Source organism: Temnothorax longispinosus, unplaced genomic scaffold (genome assembly GCF_030848805.1).
Source record: "Temnothorax longispinosus isolate EJ_2023e unplaced genomic scaffold, Tlon_JGU_v1 HiC_scaffold_23, whole genome shotgun sequence".
NCBI lineage: Eukaryota > Metazoa > Arthropoda > Insecta > Hymenoptera > Formicidae > Temnothorax > Temnothorax longispinosus.
This window is the reverse complement of record NW_027270047.1, coordinates 350,783-376,180: the sequence shown is the minus strand read 5'-3', so window position 1 is coordinate 376,180 and position 25,398 is coordinate 350,783. Positions and strand designations below refer to the sequence as shown.

At 40.2% G+C, this 25,398-nt stretch overlaps 1 pseudogene; it reads right to left on the bottom strand.

The window, feature by feature from the left end:
* Positions 1-1,097: 1,097 nt before the first annotated feature.
* Positions 1,098-22,582, bottom strand: LOC139823969 (uncharacterized; annotated as a pseudogene).
* Positions 22,583-25,398: the final 2,816 nt, after the last annotated feature.

The window sequence follows — 25,398 nt, the reverse complement described above, 5'->3', positions numbered from 1 at the left end:
TCAAATGGCAATTAGCACGCGGGCAGAGAAGCGGAGTTAAAGTACGAACTTCCTGCCCCCGTGTGCGCGCACTACGACTTATAATAATTACCATTAAGAACGTTTCCATTCGGAACGCCTGGATCGAAACGCCAAACCCACGGTGCGGGTGTTAATCATCACGTTGGGTATGGTGGTTTCTTGTTTCGCAGAATTACGTCTCGGCGTTTCTTGACGATCAACATCGCGAAAAATCGCATGACTTGCTCAGGCAGTTACGCGAAGAAATCTATCGCGCTTTGGACTTCATAAAATGCTTGCGTATTTTTTTAAAGCGCTTTCGAAAAAAGTGAGATAATTGCTAAAAAATTTCCGAGATACTTTTACACTTTTATCTATTTTTTTTTCAAGAATTATATGTATTCTATATGTTTATATGCATTTGAGCATTATGGCAAGTAAAAAAATAGTTATTAAATTGTGTTGTAATGCCAAATTTGATAAATAATAAATAATCAAAATTAAATTGTTTGTAAAATAAAAAAAAAAATTTTTGTTTATAATAAATCTTTATCAGACACTATTTAATATATAAAAAATAATTCCTTTTATAATATTACCTTAATATTTTTATACTTAAGTTAAGCGAATCAACATTTAATCAATGAATTAAAATTAAATTTAGAATTATATATAAAATTAATATATAATAATTTATAATATAATATAATATTTAATAAAATAATATAATATACATATAATATCCAGTAAAAATTTTTATTATTGAATATAGTTTACAATAATTGGGCTTAATAAACGGTAACTCATTTAAATCTTATAACTTAATTATAGTATAAGACAATTGTTTGACAATTATATAACAATCAAAAGTGTATTTTTATAAATTCCGTAGATCCTTTATTCTTTAAATAGAGATCTTTAGATATCTTCATTAAAATAAGAACACTGAGAAACAACAACAGATTCTTCCTTGTAATTTTTATATTTTGTATGTATGTTCAGTAGCAGTGCAAAGAATACTAAAATTAATAAAATCAAGTTTGGGTTTGTTAAGCCCAAAGAAATGTGCAAATCAATCTTTCCTGCCAGAGTCATTCTTACAATTTTTCTTGGAAAGCAACTGCAAAATATAAATATTTATGTTTATACATTTATATTAATAATAAAATATAAGTTATTATTAATATAGGTATATCAAATGGATGATTATATTTGCTGTTTTTTAATTATTAATTATTATTAATTATTTAATATATTAATTACTTAACATTTGTCAGTTTGTTTGTTACTTTGCAATTTCAATTTTGAGTAAATAATTCTGTAAAATTACAATTTAAATTATACAAAAATTTATGATTACCTTATTTGTTTTTAAGATTCATTAAGTTTTCGCTTCTTAGGTGTTTCAATTCCTTTTAATAAGAATGGTAACAACATTTTTCCATTTAATTTGGTAATGTTTGTTATATCATTACAAACAAGATAATATGGTTCATCTTCAAAAAAATATAAAAATTGCATTTTAACCAAACCAACGTTTGATCAATAAATTAAAATTACATTTAAAATTATATGTAATACTAATATACATATAATACTATTTTATAACAATCTGAACATATAAGAAGCTTTACCTTTATTTTGTATAGTTCCTGTTACTTTTACTTTATCACCTTTTGTGATATTTAATTTAAGATATTCATCTTTGTTGAAGTTTATAATATGTATTTCTATTTTGTAGGTACCATCTGTGATTGATCCACAGCCAATTATTTTTTTTAACTTACTATTATGAACGTTAGCGAAATTTGTTTTAACGTATCCTTCTAATACTGTAAGATATATAAATTTATAATAATTGAAATTATTTTTAAGTATTTTTATTAATATAATATTATAAAATGTTTTTAATATTTGCAGAATACAAAGAAGATACGCGTATCAATATTTCGCTAATAAAACTTACAAACAAAATAATGGATGTGTTAAACACTTTATTTAGTGGAATAGAGACAGGATCAGCGACATTGGTCTTACTCGGGTTATATTTGCCCAAATTTGTAATTATAGTGTTACTCCGTATGAGTAATTCATATGGTACGTTACCATTGTTAAAATTAGAGTTTTTAGGAGTCCTAGCTTGTACTCCATCCAAATGTATAATCTATCAATGTGTTCATTTTAATAATTGTATGAAGTTTAACAGAGCATTTGTATATTTTTTTAAATACATATGTTCTTTAGAAAAATGTTATGTACAAAAGTTGTAAGATTTTGACAGAAATAAATAATGGTAAAATAAATTTAAAAAAAATTAATTTTTTAAACTTACATAAAGGTCCTTATCATTTTTCAAATAGAATTGTATGAATATAAATACTATGAGAAATACGACCGTTTTTGATATACAAATTGGAAAGAAGCGTCACATATGGTCAGAGCTTAGATCTTTGGTAGTCCAATATTAAGAATTGTATAATTTTTGTTAAAGTATGTAGATAATTCTCATGCTACACGTGATTAGCTGCTGAGCAGCACGTATGTAAGCCGTGTGTGTGTGCGTGCGCAGCACGACGGGAGAGTGTGAGCAGGTAGGGCCGAGCTGCGTACAGCGGGAAGCACACAGAAGACTCGATACATCCATCCGAAGCGTGTGCCAATAGTATAAGAGCTAAATACAGACGTGTTCGTGGTGATGTAAAGGAAAGCATAAATAAAGTCACATATAAGTATTGTTACGGAATATAAACTGCAGTGCTTTGGACATTTATTTCTTTCGATCCTGGGCTCCTAACTCAACAATTTTATTTACATAATATATTGTTGCGCCCGTGCTCTGACACCCGTTACAAAGCGGCGAGTTGCGAAGCGTCCCTGACGACCAGCTGTTATGGATTTATCGATTTTCTGTTTTTCAGTTGTTGTTGTTGTTCCGAGCCTCCGTCTCCGAGCGAACGTGACGGCTCGATTCTGTATTTATTCCGTTTGCTCTAATAAACGAGTCTTTTCTATTCTAATATTGTGTCGCCTCATTGACCGCGAGTGCCGGTTGCGCGAGCGAGTGAGAGAACGAGCGGTGAGACGTGAACGCGAACTCGGCGAGCGCAACATTTTTGGGGGCTCGTCCGGGATTGGACGAGCGACCGCGGAACAGGAGAGCGACAGAGATTCAAACGGACGGAATGGCCTCATCGGCGCCTTCCTCGAGAAAGCGAGCACGAGTGGGGACACCGCAGCCGGACGCCCCGGAGGTGACGTCGTTAGCGGCGACTCTGCAGACCGTCATCGAAGAAGTGCGGCAGCTGCGCGAAGAACAAGCGCGGAGGGAGGCGCAGCATACGGAGGAGCTGCGACGTCGGGACGAGAGGCAAGCGGAGGAGCTGCGGCGCCGGGACGAGGAGCTACAACGTCTCCGTTCTTTACAGCTAAGTCCTACCATAAATAGAGCGACCGAAGAAACGCGGAGTTCGGGGGTGCGTTCTGCGTTTCCCGGGGCGGGAGATGAGCGCGCGGGTACGTCGACTTATGGCGTGTTTCCAGTAGTGAGCGGTGCGCGAGCGTTTCCGGCGGCTTGTACCGCATTTCCGGGAGCGAATGACGCGCGCGTGGAGCTGGGCTTTAAACTTAAGCCCGACGTTTACGATGGGTCGGTCCCGCTGCGAGAGTTTTTCTCTCAATTTGAGATCATCGCGCGTGCGAATCAGTGGAGTGACGTGTCGAGAACTATTGCGTTGGCCTCGTGCTTAAGAGGGAAAGTGCGCTCGATTCTGGATTCGGTCGAGAATATCGGGAGCTTGGAGTACGCGGAATTAAAGTCAAAGCTGGAATTACGCTTTGGGGAGGGACACCTCTCTCAGAATTATTATTCGCTTTTCATAAATCGAAAACAGAAATACGGGGAGGATTTCGCGTCACTCGGTTCTGAGTTAGAGAGACTTGCCCGTCTAGTGTATCCCGAGTGCTCTTACGCGGTCCGAGATAAAGTCGCGTGCTCGCAATTTATTTCGGCACTTTCGGACGGCTTTGTAAAGAGAACTTTACAATTGGAAGGAATTACCTCCTTAAAGTTAGCGGTAGAAAGGGCGAAAGCTGTTAAAGCCATTCACGGGGAAAATTTTGGAGGTTTCGAGAAAAGAAAAGAGAATTTTGGTAAGCGTTACGAAAAAGAAGAAAAGAAGGACGACGCGCATGGTAAAATCGAGGAAAAAAAGGAGGAAAATGGCCGCAAGGGTTTCTCGCGTAATAATCGGTACCGTGCTTCCTCTAATAAGGAATGCTGGCTTTGTGGAAAAGTCGGACATTTCCGGGCGGAATGTCCTGGTGTTTGAGATCGCAAACGTAGCATCGCGACAAAGTCGCGTTCGGCTGCATGTCAGCACATGCACGCTTGCAATAAATTTCGTTCTCATATTTTATAAGGTGAAAGTGACTAATGTTCGCGTAAAATCGTCGCATGAAATTGTCAAGGAAATATTCGGTATAGCATGGATCTTTCGAGATTAGCTTTCCAGAAACTTTAACATTGTTATCAATAATAAAGTCAAACAACAACGCTAGAACAAAGGAACGATCCATGCTATACACAAAGCACTCGAAAACAGGTGACGACCCCGTCGGGTCGCCACGTGAAATCGGTGACGTCAGCTACATGACGCGGGACTCCGACGGCCAATCACCCTCCCGAAATTCTGGGAAATCTGCAGGGAGGGAGTTTCGCCTCGGAGGTGTTATAAGGGCCGTCGCTGCGCCGCGGAAACGATTTCGCTCGCAGATCAAAGAAAACCCGCTTTTGTACTCCGCTTTGCACACCGCTGTTCCGCGTTTTGAACGTTTTCGCCGCATCGCTAGCCGTAGCTTCTGTGCGCGCTCCACGGCTTCCTTGGAAAAAAGGGAAAAACTGTAAATTTTTGTACATATTCTATATTGTTAAATATATTTGTTTATTTGCAATTCGATACTTGTGCCTTGTTTTTGTGGTCGTCTCGTTACCTCGCGCTATCTCGCGCAACCGCGTGCTCTCGAACACCTGGTAACACGAAAAAGGGAAACGCCGGATTAGTTACTCTCGGCGGGGGGAGAGTGACCTGCGCGAACAAAACCTCGGATGTAGAGATACGTTCCGTTAGCGATAATAAGTGTAATTCTTTAAATTTCTGTTACAAGGGGAAGTTAGATGGAAAGGATTGTAATTTTAAAATTGACACGGGTTCCGATGTCTCCATTTTAAGTAGGAAGTTCCTTGAGGAAACTAAAAGAAAAATTCGGGTTGAAAATTGTTTTCTACGATATCCTACCGGGGAAAAGGTCCCTGTGGAGTTCAAAGTTGAGGTTGTAGTTCAAATCGGGGAATTTTCGGAAAAGGTTTCGATGTTCGTGGCTGAAATAAGTGACGAATGTTTGTTAGGAGGAGACTTCTTGAAAATCGTAAATTTAGGGGGAATTTTTGATTCAGTTTTTAGAAAAATAAAACTGAGTGATGGAAAAGTTTTGAATTGCTCTCGGGTAGAAAATTTTTCCGAAAATGTCGCCCCCTTTTTAAGGGAACTTTATGAAAAAAATTCTGAGGATCTAGATAAAGAACAGAAGAAAGTTTTCGCTGAATTTTTAATAAATTGCAGAATGTTTTTTCCGAAAACGTGATTGCGGGCAATTGTGAAATTGTTAATTATGAGATTAACTTAGAGGAAGGAACTGCTCCAATTAAACAAACTCCCCGACGTATTCCTTTTCGTATGCGAAAGGAAGTCGACGAAATTATTGAGGAGATGAGAGAACAGGGTGTGATCGAGGAGTCTTATAGCCCTTGGATTTCACCGGCTGTCTTTGTAAGGAAGAAAGATGGTTCGATTCGTTTTTGCGTTGATTTTCGGGAGGTAAACAAAGTGACTAAAAAGGATTCTTATCCTTTGTCCAGGATAGACGATATCTTAGATCAGTTATCAGGTTACAGTTGGTTTTCTACTCTTGATCTTAAGAGCGGTTACTGGCAAATTAAGATCCGTCCGGAGGATCGCGAGAAAACAGTTTTTTCTATTGGAAAGGGACTTTGGCAATTTACAGTAATGCCCTTTGGATTGTGCAACGCCCCTGCCACATTTCAGCGATTAATGGAAAAGGTCCTACGGAAATTACTATCGAAGATTTGTTTGTTATACTTGGACGACGTAATCGTTTTTGGTAAAAGTTTCGAAGAGATGATTAAGAATTTGGAGGAAGTATTTTCTCAGTTACGTTTAGCCAATTTGAAAATTAATCCAAAAAAATGTGTGCTTTTTCAAAAAAGGGTTAGATATTTGGGACATGTAGTTTCGGCAGAAGGCGTTGCTACGGATCCCGAAAAGATTGCTGCCGTGAAAGATTGAAAGATTCCTCATTCTAAGAAGCTGTTGCGCAGTTTTCTCGGTTTTTGTTCTTATTACCGAAAATTCGTGAAAGATTTCTCTTCCATTGCCAAACCCCTTTTTACATTGACTGGAAATCAAGTTAAATTTATTTGGGGAAACGAATGTCAAAATTCTTTTGATAATTTGAAACAAGCGTTGACGTCTCCCCCATTACTTTCTTTCCCGAAAGGGGAGGGTGAGTTCGTGCTAGACACGGACGCCTCTAACATCGGTATCGGTGCGGTGTTATCGCAGATTCAGGACGGGCAGGAAAAGGTTATTGCGTATTTCAGCCGTGTATTAAGTAAGACGGAAAAGAATTATTGTGTTACTCGACGAGAATTACTTGCAATAGTGAATTCGGTCAAATCTTTCCGCCATTATCTTTTGGGTCGAAAGTTTATTATCCGTACAGATCATGCTTCCCTTAGATGGCTCATGTCCTTTAAGGATTTAGAAGGACAACTAGCTCGCTGGCTGGAAAAGCTCCAGCAGTTTGACTTCGAAATTGTCTACCGAAAGGGACTTTTGCACGGAAACGCCGACGGTCTATCCAGGCGTCAGTGTGAAGAAAACGGCTGTATATTTTGCAAAAGAATAGAGGAGAGAAATGCTGAGGCGTTGAAAAAGACAGTCGCACGGATAGTTTTAGAGGGAGAAACTTTGGAAGATTGGAGAAAGCAGCAGCAGGAGGATCAGAGTATCGCAATAATTTATCGAGGTAAAGAGTTGGGGGAACGTCCGACTCGTTCTGAGATCTACGAGAGAGACGTCTCGGCGCAGATTTATCTGTCTTATTGGGATGCTCTTGTTTTGAAAAATGGCGTTCTCTATAAGAGGTGGGAAGCCCCTAATTTGAAATCTAGGATTTATCAACTTGTGGTGCCACGAAGTCGAATTAAACAAATTCTGGAGGAGGCACACGATTCTTCGTCAGGAGAGCATTTTGGAGTAAACAAGACTCTTGAGAAAATCCGGAAACGATTTTACTGGGCAACCTGTAAACGAGACGTGGAGGACTGGTGTAGGTCTTGCGAGGTCTGTGTTGCAAAGAAGGGCCCCTCGGGGAAGGGAAAGTCTCCGTTGCAGATCTTCAATGTAGGGGTTCCTTTCGAAAGGGTCCAGATGGACATACTTGGTCCTCTTCCTTTGACTAAGTCTGGAAACAAGTATTTGTTAGTAATGTAGATTGCTTTACTAAGTGGGTGGAAGCATTTCCTTTAAAAAATATCAGGGCGAGAATAGTAGCCGAAACTTTTGTTGGTCAGTTTGTTTCTCGACATGGAGTTCCCTCTGAAGTCCATACGGATCAGGGGAGGAATTTTGAGTCAAGGCTTTTCGCGGAGGTAGTGGGACTTCTCGGGATTAGAAAAACGAGGACTACCGCCTTGCATCCTTAGTCAGATGGTCAAGTCGAAAGACAGCATCAGACAATCATAAACTACTTAGCTAAGTATATCTCTGAAAATCAGAAGGATTGGGATCAGTGGATTCCCTTATTTCTTTTGGCTTATAGGTCTTCGAAGCATGAGGTCACCGGAGTGACTCCTGCAGAGATGTGTTGTGCTCGAGATCTTAGGCTACCCTTGGACCTGTTACAAGGAAGCCCTCCGGTTCTTCAGGAGGAGGAGCCTGGATCGGAAGGCGGGTTCGTCAAGAGATTGAGAGAAAAGTTAGAGGGAATACATTCTGAGGTTAGAAAAAGGATGAAAATTAAGTCTTCTAGAATGAAAACTTGGTACGACCGAGGTACTAGGAAGAATCTTCCTCGCGAAGGACAGAGAGTATGGTTTTATAATCCTCGAAGGAAGAAGGGGAAAGCCCCGAAATTGCAGAGTAGTTGGGAAGGTCCTTTCTTAGTTGTGAAAAGATTAAGTGATGTGGTCTTTTGTATCCAAAGAACGCCTAAGCACAAAAAGAAAGTAGTACATGCGGATAGGTTAGCTCCTTTTTCGGAGAGGACGGTGGGAAATTCGTAAAGAATCGGAACCCGGTAGTTTGTTTGAGAGTTTTCTTTTTATCAATGTTACTGCGTGTTATGTTACTGTTTTTGTTTAAGGTAAGTCTTCGTTTCTGGGGGATAGAAAGGGTTCCCTAAAGGATCCGAGACTCTTCTCTGAAGAAGCCGCCTGCCCACGGTTTTTGACCCATGGTTTTCCCGTGGGCCATAGGGCGAATGCCGGGCGGGGACTAGAGGAGCCCTGCGGGGCGCCGGGTCCATGGGAAGTTTCCCCCCCTTGTCCGAAGAACTCCGGAGCTGCGTCGGCGACTGCGAAGATGGAATAGGAGCGGCGCGAAGAAAGGAGACGGTCTCTCCTGCGAAGAGTATTGGGAGTCGCCCGGGAGTAGGCTATGGAGGGAGTCTGGCCAGCTCTCTCCAAAGAAGAAGCTGAAAGGGGACTAGCCCGAAGAAGCGGATTGGGACTGGAAAGGATGAGGCCCGGTAACCCGTTGTGCAGCAGCTCGGGGTAGGGCGGGGACCATCCACGTGCCCTGGAATCCGCAGCAGGAAGAGCCGCTAGGACACTGCTCTCCAGGATTGTCGGGACGACAATCTTGAAGAGGGGGAGCAGTGTTGCGCCCGTGCTCTGACACCCGTTACAAGGCGGCGAGTTGCGAAGCGTCCCTGACGACCAGCTGTTATGGGTTTATCGATTTTCTGTTTTTCAGTTGTTGTTGTTGTTCCGAGCCTCCGTCTCCGAGCGAACGTGACGGCTCGATTCTGTATTTATTCCGTTTGCTCTAATAAACGAGTGCTTTCCTATTCTAATATTGTGTCGCCTCATTGACCGCGAGTGCCGGTTGCGCGAGCGAGTGAGAGAACGAGCGGTGAGACGTGAACGCGAACTCGGCGAGCGCAACAATATGATGCTTCTAATTATTTTGCATATAAAAGTATTAATTCTTTATCTGTATACGTTTCTTGTATCCTAGAGTGTATATGTGAGTCCGTCACATTTGAGATTATTTTCTTTACTTTAAAGTATTTTTAAAAATCTGAAAAAATTTACAAAACGTCTGTCTACATTGTAGTTGACGATTTTATAGTTTTGATAAATATCGTTTATTTAATATTTTCTGATAGGCTTGCAAGTTTTACGGTTACAAATAGATATCGTTTTGGCTCAAATGCCGTAGACCCACGTATACAGACGGAAGGTTAAAGTAGAGTTATCACAAAATTAATAGTTTACGAAATATTTTATATTTTATTTCAGCACATCTTGGCTAGAAATATAAATAAAATACATCCTAAACTATTAGTTTTAAAAGATAAAACTGTTATATCTTTTATATGCAATATAATTATAGAAATCATACTATATTTAAGAAATTATAGAATTCTATTTAAAAAAGGGCAATGATTTTTATATGATCTTCAAAAATTAAGTTTTTCGAAAATTTATTGTACCATTATTTATCCATCTCCAAATTCGGTAAATGTTTACAATTAGGGCCTGGTCTCCGATGACCTTGACCTTGACATATGTTGTCAAGGTCACCCTCCTGAGTGACCTTCAGAAGGTTTTAGTTGGGGGTCGCTTCTTATTAAAAAGTTATTAACAAAAAAAGTTTGGAAAATATAGCAGCTATTTTGAGTATTGAAAGGCATAAATGACTAATATATATGTCGAAACAGTTCACGCATACGCTTTCCACGCGAACCGAGGTTCACGCACACCCCCCCGTGCTTTCGGGGGAGGTGCGGTAGCCCCGAAATAGTTCACGCATACACTTTCCACGCGAACCGAGGTTCACGCACACTCCCCCCTGCTTTTGGGGGAGGTGCGGTAGCCCCGAAATAGTTCACGCATACACTTTCCACGCGAGCCCGAAAGCAGGGGGGGGGGTGTGCGTGAACCTCGGTTCGCGTGGAAAGTGTATGCGTGAACTATTTCGGGGCTACCGCACCTCCCCCGAAAGCACGGGGGGGTGTGCGTGACCTCGGTTCGCGTGGAAAGTGTATGCGTGAACTATTTCGGGGCTACCGCACCTCCCCCGAAAGCACGGGGGGGTGTGCGTGACCTCGGTTCGCGTGGAAAGTGTATGCGTAAATTATTTCGGGGCTACCGCACCTCCCCCGAAAGCACGGGGGGGGGTGTGCGTGAACCTCGGTTCGCGTGAAAAGTGTATGCGTGAACTATTTCGGGGCTACCGCACCTCCCCCGAAAGCACGGGGGGGTGTGCGTGACCTCGGTTCGCGTGGAAAGTGTATGCGTGAACTATTTCGGGGCTACCGCACCTCCCCCGAAAGCACGGGGGGGTGTGCGTGAACCTCGGTTCGCGTGGAAAGTGTATGCGTAAACTATTTCGGGGCTACCGCACCTCCCCCGAAAGCACGGGAGGGTGTGCGTGACCTCGGTTTGCGTGGAAAGTGTATGCGTGAACTATTTCGTGCTACCGCACCTCCCCCGAAAGCACGGGGGGGTGTGCGTGACCTCGGTTCGCGTGGAAAGTGTATGCGTGATTTATTTCGGGGCTACCGCACCTCCCCCGAAAGCACGGGGGGGGTGTGCGTGAACCTCGGTTCGCGTGAAAAGTGTATGCGTGAACTATTTCGGGGCTACCGCACCTCCCCCGAAAGCACGGGGGGGTGTGCGTGACCTCGGTTCGCGTGGAAAGTGTATGCGTGAACTATTTCGGGGCTACCGCACCTCCCCCGAAAGCACGGGGGGGTGTGCGTGAACCTCGGTTCGCGTGGAAAGCGTATGCGTGAACTGTTTCGACATATATATTAGTCATTTATGCCTTTCAATACTCAAAATAGCTGTTATATTTTCCAAACTTTTTTTGTTAATAACTTTTTAACGAATAGCGACCCCCAACTAAAACCTTCTGAAGGTCACTCAGGAGGGTGACCTTGACAACATATGTCAAGGTCAAGGTCATCGGAGACCAGGCCCTAATTGTAAACATTTACCCCAATTCTACAACTTTTGCATGATGAAATATTTTAGAAGAAAATACGTATTTCTAAAAAAGTTTAATAGGATGTAATGTTATACATTCTTTTTAAGATCTGATTAATTCAAAATATTTCAATATAAGTAAAAAAACTAAGAAATTAAAGATAAAGAGCTATATTTACAGAGTTGGATTGTATATGAGTTTCTATCTTTACGTCCTCATTCCACGCAACCACTTGGACACGTTTACCTTGCCCATTATTTAAATAAAATTTAAAGAAATTATATTGTGTGGTCGTTCCTACTACACGTGGAGATTCTATTCCATCTACGTATCCTACAATTTCACTGTAAATATAATGTAATGAATATAAGTAAATTATTTGAGAATAGGCATTCTATTTTTTTGCATAAACTGTCACCTGTTGTAAGATAATTTTTATATCCTAATTAAGTCATTGTTATTAAGTACATATTTTGTTTTATTATTATCAGTATTTGAGGACAATATATATATATATATATATGAAAAGAACTTAGAACAACATATACCATGCATTTGTAGCAGTTTGCAGAAGAGACTTGTCATCAACCAAAAAGGAATTTATCAACAAAATTTTTGTAGCATAAATGGTCTTTATTTATGCTACAAAAATTAGTAAAGTTTAGTAAAAAAAAATTGTTATAAAATACTTACACAGTTGAATCATATGTTTGATGTTTTCAAGAACATCATTTGGAGTAAGCAACTTTAATATATCTGTTTCATTTTGTAATTGTAAATTGTTTGAAACACTGGGAATAATGTTATCTTGAATATCTTTAGGCTAAAGGTCCATATTTTCTTGTCTTTCCTTAAAATTTGTATTACCACTGTGTTGGAAAAAATACGTTTAATGAAAATGATTCGGTTTAGTAAACTTTTCGAAAACTTGCACATTGACTTTGATGACATATGATTAAAAAAAAAACGTATTTTAAGTTTCAAACACGTTAAATTAAAATCCATTTATTTAATTTAAAAAAATTACAAATTATTTATTATTTTTGTAATTTTGCTCGTATGGATGTGTGTGTAGATTTTTATGTGCGTGTTTGTGAGTGTCTGCGCAAGAGTGTGTGTTGTATAACACACATACGCACATACATCATATACATATATATGTATATATATATATACATATATATATATATATATATATACACAGGGTGTTCGATATAAAAGTAACCACCCGAATACGGGGGGTAGATTGGGTCAAACTGAAAAGAAAAGTCTCGTACCATTTTGCAAAATTCGCAATAGTTAACGAGTTATTAAATAAAACGTCTGAGCGAATGAGCGCACAAGGAGCGATAAAGGCGGGCCTCGGCGGCTGGCTGGGCTGGCACGGTGCCCGGCGCGCGGCGAGCGGTGGGGGTCGAGAGACGAGCGGCGAGCGGGGCGCGGCGCGGCGCGGCGAACGTCGAGCGACAGATGTTATACACCGCGGCGAAAAAAATATTAGAGCCAGCCCATACTAAACTTACGATAATTCCTTCGCGTAAACGGGATTTTGTAGTAACTTACAATAATTTACTCCGCGTAAACGAGTGAATTATCGTAAGTTACTACAGAAGTAACGCGCTCGCGTAAACGTAGTAACAGGTAGCACACGTATTGCATAGGCATTGCCGTAGCGTCTTACGCCTTAGATAATATTAATTAGTTTAGCTTGAATTATGTGTAATAGAAACATTTAATTTAGTAAATTTATTATTTTGCATGTCAAAGTTTACGAGGTTTACCAAGCTTCACTTTAACTTTTGTTTATGTTAGAATAACTTTAATGGTGCGTGTCCACCTGCGAGTAAAACTCTCGAGAGTAGCTCTCGAGATTGATTCTCGCAAATGGACACATTCCTGGAGAGTACCTAACGGAGAATGAATCGCAGCTCTCGGCGAGCGAACTTTTATCAAGACCTACTCGCAAATCGACACGACGTTATTTTACTCTCGGAGATCAGCTCGCCAAGCTCGAACGCTGTTCGTATTTTGAGAGCTACATGTTGAGAGTAAAAACCGAGATGGCAAAAGTTTGTTCCTTTGATGACACAAAGGAACTTATTGAATAATGCGGAAATCATGAACTATTGTAGAATACTACTGTGACAGAAATAAAAAAATTTTAAAATTTTTATGTACTGCGAATAAAGTGCGAAAAAAATTCATAATTTAAAGAATTAGATAAGAATATTTTTAATCCATTTTCTAATTACTTGGTCAATAATTAGTTACACTTTAGTTTTACATACTTTGCACGTTTTAGTTACAGTGCTGAAATTAAATACATTTAATTTTACATCGCGAATTAAGTACATTTAAAAAAAAGAAAATAAAATTATTAAATATTTACATGTAAAAATCTAACATCAAGGTATTTCGCAAACTGAAAATTAAATAATAATATCGCACTATGTATTCCACTTCACAATTTGTAAGTCTGTGGAAACTTTTAATTGTTGGGAGTCTTCAATCTTAAGCTCTCTAATTAGAGCAGATCCGGCACCTGCAATCAATCCATTGATCGACCCAGAAGGTCTTTTTGTTGTTATTTAACACTCTTTTTCTTTTTAAAATAATGCTATCCACTATAGCAGCCGCAAGTTTTTTCGTTTACGCGACATTATGATGTCACCACTCTCAGACATCGACTAAAAAAAATACGTAAGTGGACACGGTTTTGAGAGAACTCTCCGAAAGAATACTCTCTGGATTCTCACGAGATGCTCGCGAGAGTACAATGTCAGAAAAATTACTCTCAAATGGACAGTGTCAGAATCAATCTCGAGAGCTACTCTCGACAGTTTTACTCGCAGGTGGACACGCACCTTAAAACTCTCGAGAATATCTCTCGAGAGTTGATTCTGACACTGTCCATTTGAGAGTAATTTTTCTGACATTGTACTCTCGCGAGCATCTCGTGAGAATCCAGAGAGTATTCTTTCGGAGAGTTCTCTCAAAACCGTGTCCACTTACGTATTTTTTTTAGTCGATGTCTGAGAGTGGTGACATCATAATGTCGCGTAAACGAAAAAACTTGCGACTGCTATAGTGGATAGCATTATTTAAAAAAGAAAAAGAGTGTTAAATAACAACAAAAAGACCTTCTGGGTCGATCAATGGATTGATTGCAGGTGCCGGATCTGCTCTAATTAGAGAGCTTAAGATTGAAGACTCCCAACAATTAAAAGTTTCCACAGACTTACAAATTGTGAAGTGGAATACATAGTGCGATATTATTATTTAATTTTCAGTTTGCGAAATACCTTGATGTTAGATTTTTACATGTAAATATTTAATAATTTTATTTTCTTTTTTTTAAATGTACTTAATTCGCGATGTAAAATTAAATGTATTTAATTTCAGCACTGTAACTAAAACGTGCAAAGTATGTAAAACTAAAGTGTAACTAATTATTGACCAAGTAATTAGAAAATGGATTAAAAATATTCTTATCTAATTCTTTAAATTATGAATTTTTTTCGCACTTTATTCGCAGTACATAAAAATTTTAAAATTTTTTTATTTCTGTCACAGTAGTATTCTACAATAGTTCATGATTTCCGCATTATTCAATAAGTTCCTTTGTGTCATCAAAGGAACAAACTTTTGCCATCTCGGTTTTTACTCTCAACATGTAGCTCTCAAAATACGAACAGCGTTCGAGCTTGGCGAGCTGATCTCCGAGAGTAAAATAACGTCGTGTCGATTTGCGAGTCGGTCTTGATAAAAGTTCGCTCGCCGAGAGCTGCGATTCATTCTCCGTTAGGTACTCTCCAGGAATGTGTCCATTTGCGAGAATCAATCTCGAGAGCTACTCTCGAGAGTTTTACTCGCAGGTGGACACGCACCATTAAAGTTATTCTAACATAAACAAAAGTTAAAGTGAAGCTTGGTAAACCTCGTAAACTTTGACATGCAAAATAATTAAATTTACTAAAATTAAATGTTTCTATTACACATAATTCAAGCTAAACTAATTAATATTATCTAAGGCGTAAGACGCTACGGCAATGCCTATGCAATACGTGTGCTACCTGTTACTACGTTTACGCGAGCGCGTTACTTCTGTAGTAACTTACGATAATTCACTCGTTTACGCGGAGTAAATTATTGTAAGTTACTACAAAATCCCGTTTACGCGAAGGAATTATCGTAAGTTTAGTATGGGCTGGCTCTAATATTTTTTCGCCGCGGTGTATAACATCTGTCGCTCGACGTTCGCCGCGCCGCGCCGCGCCCCGCTCGCCGCTCGTCTCTCGACCCCCACCGCTCGCCGCGCGCCGGGCACCGTGCCAGCCCAGCCAGCCGCCGAGGCCCGCCTTTATCGCTCCTTGTGCGCTCATTCGCTCAGACGTTTTATTTAATAACTCGTTAACTATTGCGAATTTTGCAAAATGGTACGAGACTTTTCTTTTCAGTTTGACCCAATCTACCCCCCGTATTTGGATGGTTACTTTTATATCGAACACCCTGTATATGTAATGATGTATGTGCGCATGTGTGTTATATATGTGGGTCATATATGTATATATATATATATATATATATATATATATACACCCACATTGCATATATAGTACATATTATAGTTAAAAAATTTATTTAAAAATTTATTTATTTAACTCACGTAGATGAATCCGATAGTTCAATATCAGGTAATTCTTTCGCAAGCAGCTCACTCCAATTATTTGGAACAAATGCTGGATCTTGCGAACTTTTTCGTGTTTTAATGGTTTTTTTATACGTGTCTTTCTGTTTCTTGTAAGAAGACATAGTATTAAATGCGATGAGACACGTTACACAAGTAACATATCAATATTCTTTTTACAATAACAAACTTTCCATAGCAACTAAATTAACATTGCTGCTTTTGTCTTCACACATGTATGTTGTAATATATATATATATAGGATGTAAAAGAAGTTCCATATTTTCTTTTTTAATCGTATACAGCTTGATTTGAAATGAAAAGTTTGGTAGTACCGTCTAACTTAAAGAATTTAATTTTTGTATGTTGCGTATAGTCTCTGTTTAAAATGTAAGAAGAATAGGAGGAGAGATCATATATCCGAAATATAGAGCGATTGTGTTCGTATTAACTTAGTCAGATCGAGTCATGTTAGATGGCGATACGAGCGTCGTCAGGTGTGTTCCCGCGCGTTCTGCGCTGGACGCGTCGTAATTTGAGAAAAGAATTGTGTTGCGCGTGCGCGAGGAGGAAGCGTGCGAGCCTACGACGAACCGAGCGGGCATTAGTTTCCGGACGTTGGTCGAGTAAACAACGTGCTCGTGCTTGAGACGTACCGTTATTAGAATATTCGAGAAGAGCGAGTCGTAGCTTTGGTCAAGACCGATTGTCGTCTATACAACGTGAGCTCGTATATCTGCTACATGGATAGCAGATCTTGTCAGCGAGAAATAGATTGGAAGAAACATACGCCACGAGACTATACCGACTCAGAGATCGACCACGCCCTTATAGCTGCGTGCAAAGAAGGAAGGACGATCCGCCATTACCGTATCGTCGTATCTCACAAAGGAATAACCGCTGTTGAACGACTTGAGATGTTTGATGGCCTATCAGAAAGAGAAAAAGGGGATTCTTATATTAAGAATCTATTCAGTAAGCAGAGATTTCTACAGTAAAGAGGTAACTTTCAGATTTCCGGCAACCACAGATCCTTATCTGGTTTAGAGAAGCTCTCGTATGACCGAGTGCTAGGGCGGAATAATATTCCCCTCTCCTTATTGCGATCGTGGTTCCAGATTTCTTGATATATATTGCGGGAGGCTAATGTCCTCAGAGAACGATGCCGATTGTCAAAGGACAAGCCTGGCATCACATGTAACGTTCAAAACGATTCGAATCTGAGCTCAGTAAAATTATTAGAGATTTGTTTATGGTTGCAACCTATACATATATGATTATTTCTCTTTTATTAAAACTCTGATTAATTCGAGTCCATAAAGAATTATTATCATTTTAACCGAGAAACACTTTCTGTTTATATAAAATTACTTACGTTACTTTATTCCTCACTTGTGTTACATATATTTCGATTCTTTGCGTCATAGATTGTTTCGAGTATATAATTATATTCCTTCGCACGTTCACGTATATTATACTGTATTCATTTCGAACGATGCAAGGCAGCGACGATTACCGATAAGAAGTAATTATAGATTGATACGTCTTTCCTTAGATATTGGGATATATACAAAACAGTGACATATAATATAGTGTATAACTTATTGCACATTTTCTATTATCTTCTGATTTTATGAGCTACTTCCAAAGATACTATACCGATTGGTCATTCGAACTAGAAGGAAATTACATAACGAAAGTTAATACGACGTATCAATCTATCCATTACATATTCTTTATTGCTATGTATTTATGCTTATTTATCTTGTATAACAATTTACTTTATTTCATGTATTATCTGTTTCATACGAATGATCTAATTACACGAACTTATTACGATGTAAGTTATAGTCTTACAAACAATAGTTGAAGTTACATACAGTCCTGAGAAAGATTAAGATAATATAACTTCTTTTGAGAAATCAACATTCAAGAGTTATTGTATGATCTGAATATTGGGAAGCGTATTAGTTTATGCAAATTGACAAAAGGATTCGTCTGAGAAATATTATGTATTATATTACTTGCAATTTATTTCTTTGTATCATCATTTCTTATTTGTTGTACGAATACTGATAAGGTTTTAGGCAGTTTTCCTTATCCATGCAACAAATGTTGGTATTCTTTAATTATTTCTGCCAAGTAAAATATATGATCTCTCCCTCGAACAGTAAAGTGTATGTGTCGTTCATCTACTCATTAAATCTAAAGCCTAGGCTCCTGTGCGAGCTTGTACGAAACAGTCTCATTAAGCTTTAATGTATAATAGAAGCACTAATTTCTCGTCAATTTTTTTCTGATTTCTCTCATTCACGTGTGTAGAATGACTTAGAATAATATTCTAAACAATTTTTGCATAGTTTAATTGTAACATACATAATGTTTTTATGTCATACAATGTCTTTTTTTCGTTTATGAAAAGATTTAAATAATTTCATTTTTTTAAAGCAATAATAATATATTAATGTATGTATAATACACTATTGTCTTGACAAATTTTGTTGAATCAAGCATCAATAATAAGAGATTATAAATCTTTTTATTTATGAAATAATGTAAAAAAGGACTATTTATATAAAAACTATTTACTATTTATTTTTTATGTAATGATCTATTTAATTAAAAGCGCGCGCGTAGCGCGCGCCTGTAGAGTTCTAGTATAATAAAAAATATTAAATACTAAATACATGTATGATATCTTTATTAATATTCTTCCATTAATATACATACGTTACATTACATACATACATACATACATACATATATACATATGTACATATGTACATACATTATATTACATATATTGCATACGTTACATACATTACATACATATGTCATGTTATACTGTGACCGGACGGCACGAGTTGAGCCCGATTCCGGCGGATAATATTCCTATCGAACGGTTCGCCATTCGGTTTACAACCTTAGACTACCGAGAAGGTAAGTTCGCATCAACGCCACGATTATTCGCAAGACGCTAATCGGAATTTCTTTGTTTCAGAAGGATGTCCCTGATGAATCACCGTTGCTGCTTCTCATCCCTGGATCCTCGCTTTACATCGCATACCAGATAGAGGTAAGTAAGGATAAATTAATTATATCCTAATTATTTGAATTTTATTTCAGACTGATGTCCCTGTTGGATCACCGTTGCTGCTTCTCATCCCTGGATCCTCGCTTTACATCGCATACCAGATAGAGGTAAGTAATTATAAAATAATTATGTGATAATTATTTTATGTTTTGTTGCAGATCGACGCCCGGAATGGATCGCCGTTGCCGTTATCCGTCTCTGGATCCTCGCTTTACCTCGCATACCAGATAAGGATAAGTCCCGATAATTATGTTTTAATTATGTACTAATTCGCTTCTTTTCTTTCAGGTTCCCGCCTCGGATGGATCGCTGCTCTGTTGCTGCTCTGCTTCCCCGGATCCTCGCTTTACATCGCATACCGGATTGCCGCTGGCCAACTTTTATTCCAGATAATTATTCCGATCGGAGGACTTTGTGCCCCGTGATTGTTAAACTATGATCACGCACTCGGCCGTGACCATCACTCTATCATACAATGTTCGTGCGCAGAATTAACGAACGAGTATTCGGTGGTTAAATACAATGATTAATAATGTCCGCACAATATTCCGTATCCGCGTGACCCAATGCCCGTGGTTGTTATATACTCGATAATTGCACTTCCGTTAATTAACAATGTATCCGAATTTCAACTCGCGTATTGTTGCTAACACTCGATTGTATTTGGCAATTAATTGCCCCTCGCTGTTAGTTAAGACGAGTAATTTTTACGCGATAGTACGCGGGAGTTCTCGGTTGTAAAGTATAACGCGTATGCCGATCGTACAGAGTGTGATACGTGTATTCGCCACGGCTATACCCGAGAGACTGCCTCGAGCGGTCGCTCTCGCTTGGGCTCCCCACTTATGCCGGATCGCTCCCACTCCTCGAACTTTCTCGATTGTCCATTGTTCGCGGCCGGCACATCTGGCCCGATCATGCGAAAACACGATGATTTTCACTACCCTCTCGCGTGCCCTTTTGCGCATCTTCAATTTACGCCCGTTCTAGAAGGTTCCCGTGGAAATTTCCACGCGCAACGCAGTGCGAGAATCTCCCTTCCTTGGCACCGCTGCACCAAGTTTCCGTTCCCAGAAATTTCTCGACGCGGATGACGTCGACCCTTGCGCACCTCCTCGGAGATGCCCCTGATGGTGAATTCGGGTGTTCTCCCTGTGGATGACGTCCGGGTGACGTCTCTGTCGTCGGCCGTTGACGCCGACCCCCTGGCTGGGTTTTTCGGGAGCTGGTATTACCTCTCCGGGCCACTGTTCCTGGAGATGATGCGTTTCCCGGGGATCTCGTCGGAGCACGACGTCGGCCCCCTAGGCGAGTGTCCCAGGACCTCTCGTGACGGATTCCGTCGTTTGTTCCCGGGGAAGATGCGTTTCCCGGAAAACTCGTCTGACCTTGACGTCGACCTCCTGGGAGGGTGTCCCAGGTTCTGGTGAGACGATCGCATGGCTTAGTTCCTGGCGAAAATGCGTTTCCCGGGGATTTCGCCGGACATTGGCGCCGACCCCCTGGGGAGGCTCCTTCGGTCCTCGCGAGTCCGTCGGACCCCTTTTTCCCCGGAGAAGATGCGTTTCCCGGGGATTTCACCGGGTCATGACGCGAACCCCCCTGGGGCTGTGTCCCAGGCTCTCGTGAGACGCTCCAACACCTTTGTTCCTGGAGAAGATGGTTTTTCCGGGAACTTTTGCTTTTCTCGGCGCCCACCTCATGGACGCGCGTACCGGGGGATGTTCCTCCGTGCCCCCAATACAGGTTACCGCCGTAACTCTGTGTCAGCGTTTCGAACTAGACGCGTTTATCTTTGTGCGATAACTATCGCTAAACTATACCGACAACCGCTAAATAATATGAGACCTTTTCGATCGGCGGTGAGTCAAAGTATCAACTAAACCTTATTTTGTATCTATCGGCCGGATATATTTCCTAACCTATACGTATGTGCGATGTTCGCCGTTTTACCGGCTGTTATGCTATCGAGCCTGCAGTTAATGAAACGCAAATCTAACTCTAGATGGCCATACGGGCCTTTAACGCGACTTAATTCTATTTCTTTAACGAGTTACGTTTTTTTCGAACTGAATAAGCGTAATCTTAATTCTAACGGCTCATGGCCTTGTGAACAAACTAACCAAAAGCAAACGTCCTACGCAAAAACCAAAATGGCAAGGAAGATAAACAAGAAGATAAACGGGTATTTATATATATATATATTTTTCCGTATGCCTTCTTCGGCATCGGAATCTTATATCTAGAGAAAGAAATAGCCATATGGGCTTGATGCGGTCTTTTTAAATAGAAACTGGAAAACCCGAATGATCGCCTGGGTTTCGCGCCTATTCCTCACGACGAGTCTCTCCTTCGTACTCGCCGGGAGATTTATTCTCATCTTGCATCGTATGCGTTCGCCGTCGCGCAGGCGCCGTTTTTTCTTAGCTGTTCGAGCTAATCAATGAACTCTCGAGTATTTTCGCTCCGCCCGCTGTCCGGGAGTGCGGTTGTCATCTCCGCTCGCTCCTCCGGTTGCTGCGTCCGCTGACTCGTTCCTTGCGGGCTTTCACCCGCTCTCGCCTGCTTACCCGAAGTGTACGGTTGCAATACTACTACATACATTACATACATATGTCATGTTATACTACTACATACATTACATACATTACATACATATATATGGGGCATTCTTTCTCAAAATAGCCACCCCTCTGCACATTTTATTTTTGAAGATAAAATCATAGACCTAGGATAAGATAGACGGAGCGTAAGCCTGCGGGGTAGGTGATAGCGCGGGAGGGGAAATAGACCCAAATTTCGGCAAAGTTCGGTTAGACTCGGAAACATTCGAACGCTCGACCGACTCGACAGCACACGGATGTGCCTTCGCGCTTTGGTGTGCGTTGGCAGCATGTGGAGGGGATGCGCTGGCATGCGCTGTTTGTTCGATTACACATTTGACAGTGTCAAATTGACACATTTCTCCGGACGGTGGATACTATAACCTAGGCTTTGTTCGGGGAGCGCGCTATCAGCGCTATTTGGTTATTCTATCCTTGTTGTACATCTGATGAGCGATAAAGATAGAACGATGCAATAGCGTTAATAGCGCGCTCCCCGAACGCAGCCCTAGAATACAGAAGCGTATCATGGAAATGAAGTGCTTAATTGGTATTTAGTGTACAGATTTCGTCGCTCGTCGGTCGCGGCGTCGTCGAGTTGCGGAGGATGCGCGGCGCGCGGTGAGAATCCGCGAGGGAATATCGCCGGACGGGATCTCCGAGATTGTTACATTCTTCCGCAAGCGTTGCTCCTACGGCGGGATTGACCGCCATATAGGGAATCACCTTGCCCATCTTCCGCGTGCCTTTTTTCCCCTCGAGCAATAGGTTCGAGGGATTCGAGTGGCTTAACGTTGCGCTGAACGACGAGGGAGGTGCTCTGGACCATCTGGAAAGGTACCAAAGGAAAGAAAGTTTGCTGCTGCTGCTGTTGCTGTTGCTGGCACCGTTGGTGTCGAGACATCGCGCGAGCGTGCCCTCCGGAAGAATCTCGGGTACCCCCGGGAGCTCCTCGAGCGACTAGAAAATCCTGAGATGCCTCGCGAACGCCCACGGGAATATCCTGCGAGTACTTAATTTGAATGCGGGCTCGAAATCGCGACTTTATTTCCACGGAGGAAAGCGCGCCTGAGGCGTCGAAGATGTGACGCGCATCGCATTTTTGTAATTACGGTAAATACTTATGCAGAATTTGCATATTTATTTTTTATTTGCAGAATTTGACGTTTGCGATCGTCATATGCGACAACTTCAATTCACGCGCGCGTAACGTGGTCCGAACGTCCCCGAGTCTAACCGAACTTTGCCGAGACTTGGGTCTATTTCCCCTCCCGCGCTATCCTTACCCCCCTTGTCCATAGTAGCAGTTTACGCTCCGTCTATCTTATCCTAGGTCTATGGATAAAATGCTTTGCGAGATCTCAAAATTTCCGTCAAAAACTCAATTTTTTGGATGCCGTATGGCGATTTTCATTTACATTCAAGGGTGAGGCAGTATGACTAAATTATCGCGCAAACCATCCTAAAAAATAGGAAAGTATGCAAATAACATCTAAAATCTTAGCAATTTCTATCAAATTCGATGCAATTTTGAAACAAAATGATTTATGACATCCAATTAAATAGTTTTCAGACGTTACCCCCCCCCCCTTATAATCAAAATAAACCCTTCAAAACCACTCCTGAATCATCATTTTGACAAATTGACAATTATTCTAAAACAAATAGAGTAAAAAAATTTAAATAGAGTTCACGGGCCGTGAAATTCTTCCAGAGTATATTTCAATCAAATTCACCCCCATAAGGATCATAACCAATCAATAAAAATCATCCCCTACACATCATTTAGACAACTGAGCAATTATTCTCAGGCAATTAAACATAAAACTCTTTTTTAAGTCTTACAGGCCATAGAATTCTACCAGAATGTATTTTGATAAAATTCACACCCATGATAATCAAAATCAGCCCTTAAAAATCATCCCCTAAAAATGAGGTTGAATTAAATAGACTTAATAAAAAAGTTTTATGTTTAATTGCCTGTGAATAATTGCCTAGTTGTCTAAATGATGCGTAGAAGATGATTTTTATTGATTGGTTATGATCCTTATGGGGGTGAATTTGATTGAAATATACTCTGGAAGAATTTCACGGCCCGTGAACTCTATTTAAATTTTTTTACTCTATTTGTTTTAGAATAATTGTCAATTTGTCGAAATGATGATTCAGGGGTGGTTTTGAAGGGTTTATTTTGATTATAAAGGGAGGGGGGTAACGTCTGAAAACTATTTAATTGGATGTCATAAACCATTTTGTTTCAAAGTTGCATCGAATTTGATAGAAACTGCTAAGATTTTAGATGTTATTTGCATACTTTCCTATTTTTCAGGATGGTTTGCGTAATATTTTAGTCATACTGCCCCACCCTTGAATGTAAATGAAAATCGCCATACGGCATCCAAAAATTGAGTTTTTGACGGAAATTTTGAGATCTCGCAAAGCATTTTATCTCCAAAAATAAAATGTGCAGAGGGGTGGCTATTTTGAGAAAAATGCCCCATATATATATATATATATATATATATATATATATAGTGTTGCGTGCATGCCGCCCGGTGTACCTTTCCGACACCGAGCTGAAGCGTGCAACGGAAAGTCGAATGTAGCCTGTCCTTAGTAACGAGCCAGTTATTGATTTTATTGATTTAATGAAACAGCAGATAGATTTGTTCTCGAGCTGCTGGACCGGGCGGACGTGGTCCACGCTCTCCTGTATCGCGACGTTATAATAAACATCGAGATTATTCTTGTTATAACTGCAGTGTTTCTGTTATTTCCGTGAGCGTCGGGAGTGTGAGCGTGTGTGAGTACGAACGACTCGGCGAGCGCGACAATATATATATATACACATATATATTAGGGTGTGTCTTTTGGAGCAACTTTATTTTTTCATTTCACGAATAGCATATACTTGCAGGAAGGTAAAATAAGATACCTGTTAAAATTTTAGCCCTTAATATTAATATTAACAGGTCGTTTATCGCGATTTTTTATTTTTTATTTAGTAAGATAAAAAAAATTTTATAACTATCTAACAAACAGTAATACAGCATTGCGCCACATAGATTTTTTGTAGTAAATTTACCGCTCTACAAAAAAGATCTCTTATCATTTTTTTATAAATTCAACCGTTCAAAAGATATTCAAAGTTAAAGTTTGATAAATTTTATAAAACTTGTTTTTGCTTCTTATGAATGTTGTATTGTGACCGGAACAACGATTGATGATGTTAAAATTGAATTTATAGCCACTTACTACTTGGGCTGAATTATACGGTCGCCACTGTATTTTAAGGCTCAAATACAGAAACCTCTCGCTGTTGCTATGTCCCTTCCTTCCTTCCAGCTTAATGGCCGCCGTGTACTGCGCCGCAAACGTGTTCAAGGTTGTCTACCACGTCTTTGTGCAACGACGCGTAATCTCGGAACGCATGGATAGGAATTTCACTGGGATCGCGATTGAAATCACTTATTTTTGTAATAAAATAATTAACAATTTATTATTCTCCTCACTACAGCAATCTCCGTGTAGGAACGGACGCGTTCGCTCGATCGCGTGTATTCGTACGTCGAGTGTTCTCGAACCGCCGTCTCGCTTTGAGTTAGCACAATCGTGTTTGAGGATTCAATATCCCGGATCGCGCAATCGCTTCTAACAATCTTTCTCTCGGTAATAACTCACGCTAACAGCGCAAGCGATCGACGGAATAAGTCGGCCGGA